This window comes from Octodon degus, unplaced genomic scaffold (assembly GCF_000260255.1).
Source record: "Octodon degus isolate 3935 unplaced genomic scaffold, OctDeg1.0 scaffold00051, whole genome shotgun sequence".
In the NCBI taxonomy this organism is placed as follows: Eukaryota; Metazoa; Chordata; class Mammalia; order Rodentia; family Octodontidae; genus Octodon; species Octodon degus.
The window spans coordinates 5,659,481-5,662,461 of NW_004524627.1; the positions used below are offsets into that span (position 1 = coordinate 5,659,481).

General features: G+C 41.6%; 1 pseudogene; it reads left to right on the forward strand.

The window, feature by feature from the left end:
- The first annotated feature begins 1,413 nt into the window (after positions 1-1,413).
- LOC101589150 lies at positions 1,414-2,709 on the forward strand (annotated as a pseudogene).
- Positions 2,710-2,981: the final 272 nt, after the last annotated feature.

Genomic DNA, 2,981 nt, shown 5'->3' on the forward strand with positions numbered 1-2,981 from the left:
TGTGCCCAAGGTAGTATGTGGGACATAGTTGGCCATTACTGAGCTATACTATAAATGTATAGGAAATGTAATACAAACAGCTGAACTTTTTGTTTTTTATAATTTTATAATATTTCCTTAATTATTTGAATATGAGTGCCTTTAGCTCATATTTATGGAGGCAACAGTTGGTTTTACTCTTCCCATGTCATCCTTCCTATGGATACCCATACTAGATTCTGGCTGATTGTACTTTTCTTTTTGTAGTAACCCTGAAATGTTATAGTTAGCCCAGCTCTAGGAAGAACAGATGTAAGGCACTGGGTTAGTTCCATTTATCTCTTCTCAGCCAAGACCCCTGTGCAAATTTTGTATGAAAAATATTAGGTTTGTAGGTGATTTTACAAGTTAATGTGGGGAGTTTTTGTGTGGAAAGTGGCTGAGCTGGAGAGCCCCATATGTGGGGCTGAGCAAGGCCAGCTCTGAGAACAAGGAGTGCCAGAGTGGAGCTACATATAGTTGCTGGGATTAGAGCAAAGCCAGTCCAGGAGGTGCCTGACCTTGGTGCTCCTTCCTGTTAGCTACAGCACAGACAGGTCTGAGAATACTTTGCTCTCAGTGTTCTCATCAAAACACTGAGACCTTGCACTTTGGGCCCCTTCACTTACTTTCCCCTTTTTACTGTGTATAAATAAAGACACAGACCTTGCTTGCTGGGTTATTGCTGCCTTTCCATCAGAGAAGTTAGATCCCATTTGGTCCCAGCTTTTTCTATGTGTCTTGCTTTTTCTTAGTCTCCTGTTACCCCCCTCAGGACCCTGCTGGCTGCGTGGGTCATGGCATTTTTGTTTTGTTTTGAGTGATCTTTCTTTTTTGGCAGTAGTTGGGGTGGAATCCAGGACCTAAACACTAAGCTATATCCTTGGCCCATTTTAGTTTTTATTTAATGCTCTCATCTTGCTAACACACTAAATTGTCCAGTGCAGGTTTGAAGCTGCCTTAATCACTGAGTGCTGGGGTTACGGGTGTGCACCATCTTGACCCATTAAAACAAATTTTCGTGGAGAATTTAACTGTAAGATTTTTTTGTACAATAACATGATAATTATTTGAACTCAGTTTCTTGTGTCCCATATTACTTTTTGTTTTCATGTGACTCACTGAGAAGTCAAGAGAAGAAACAGAGATACTTCCTAGAGATTGAGAAAGCTTCCAGATAGAAGGCTGGGACTCCTAGAAATCTACCCCAAAGACACAACTGTGTGAATACACACACACACACACACACACACATGCATGCACACACACACACATTGATTTATTAGAGACATATTTTTAGTAGCAAAAGATTCCAGCAACCCAGATGTCTATCAAAAAGACTGTTTGTGGAGCAGTGACCAATGTAAGAAAAGACATTGCTAAAAGAGAGGGCTAATGTGTAAGGTCATACATTCAGTGATAAAGTCAGAGTGGAAAAAGAAATATAAACCTCCTGTACCAACTAGAGTTGGGAAAAAGAAGAAGAAAACAAAAGGACTAGATGCTGGCAGCAAACTGCCACTGGTGACAGTTCACACTCAGTGCCATTTAAAACTACTCAAGTTAGAGAGAATTAAAGACTATCTTCTCATCGAGTATGAATTTATTAGAAATCAGGAACAAATGAAACCATTAGAAGAAAAGTAAGAGGAGGGAAGGTCAAAGGTAGATGATCTGAGGGGGACCTCAATGTCAGCAGGAACCTTGGAAGAGATCATTGATGACGCTCATGCCATCATGCCTAAATCTGTGGGCTCAGAACACTATGCCAGCATCTTTTTATTTATGGACAAGGATCTGCTGGAACCAGGCTGCCCAGTCCTACTCAACCACAAAGTGCATTCTGTGATTGGGGTGCGGATGGATGACATAGATCCTCTGGTCACAATGATGAAGGTGGAAAAGGCCCCCCAGGAAACCTATGCTGACATTAGTAGGTTAGACCACCAAATCCAGGAAATAAAGGAATCTGTGGAACTTCCTCTGATCCATCCCGAATACTATGAAGAGATGGGTATAAAGCTCCCTAAGGGCGTTATTCTCTATGGTCCACCTGACACAGGTAAAACCTTGTTAGCCAAAGCAGTAGCAAACCAAACTTCAGCCACTTTCTTGAGCATGGTTGGCTCTGAACTTATTCAGAAGTACTGGGTGATGGGCCCAAACTTGTGCAGGCATTATTTTGAGTTGCTGAAGAACATGCACCATCCATTGTGTTTATTGATGAAATCAATGCTGTTGGGACAAAAGATATGATTCAAATTCTAGAGGTGAGAGAGAAATTCAGTGAATTATGTTGGAACTGCTAAACCAGTTGGACAGATTTGACTCAGAGGGAGACATGAAAGTTATCATGGCCACAAACTGAATAGAAACTTTGGACCCAGCACTGATCAGACCAGGAAGCATGACAGGAAGATCAAGTTCCCCCTGCCCAATGAAAAGACCAAGAAGTGCATCTTTCAGATTCACACCAGCAGAATGACGGAGGCCGATGATGTAACCCTTGACAACCTAATCAGGGCAAAGGATGATCTCTCTGATGCTGATATCAAGGCAATCTGTACAAAAGCTGGGCTGATGGCATTGAGAGAACATAGAATGAAAGTAGCAAATGAAGACTTTAAGAAATCTAAAGAAAATTTTCTTTATAAGAAACAGGAAAGTACCCTTGAGGGGCTGTATCTCTAGTGAAACACAGCTGCCATCAGGCAAGTGGTTGGGACTTTGTTCAACCTCTGGGAAGGATGAGATTTGGGAAAGTGCCCTGTGGGGGACAGTTGATTTTTATTGATAGCATGGCATGCTTTTTCCAGTATGACATATAGGGTGCCTATTGGACAGCCTTTGTCTGTGGTCATATGCTGCTTGCTCTCTGCTTCCCAATAAAATATGCTCTTTCAAAAACAAGCAAACAAAAAAAGCACAAAAAATAGTGGCAAGAGCTGCTAGATCAAAAGAAG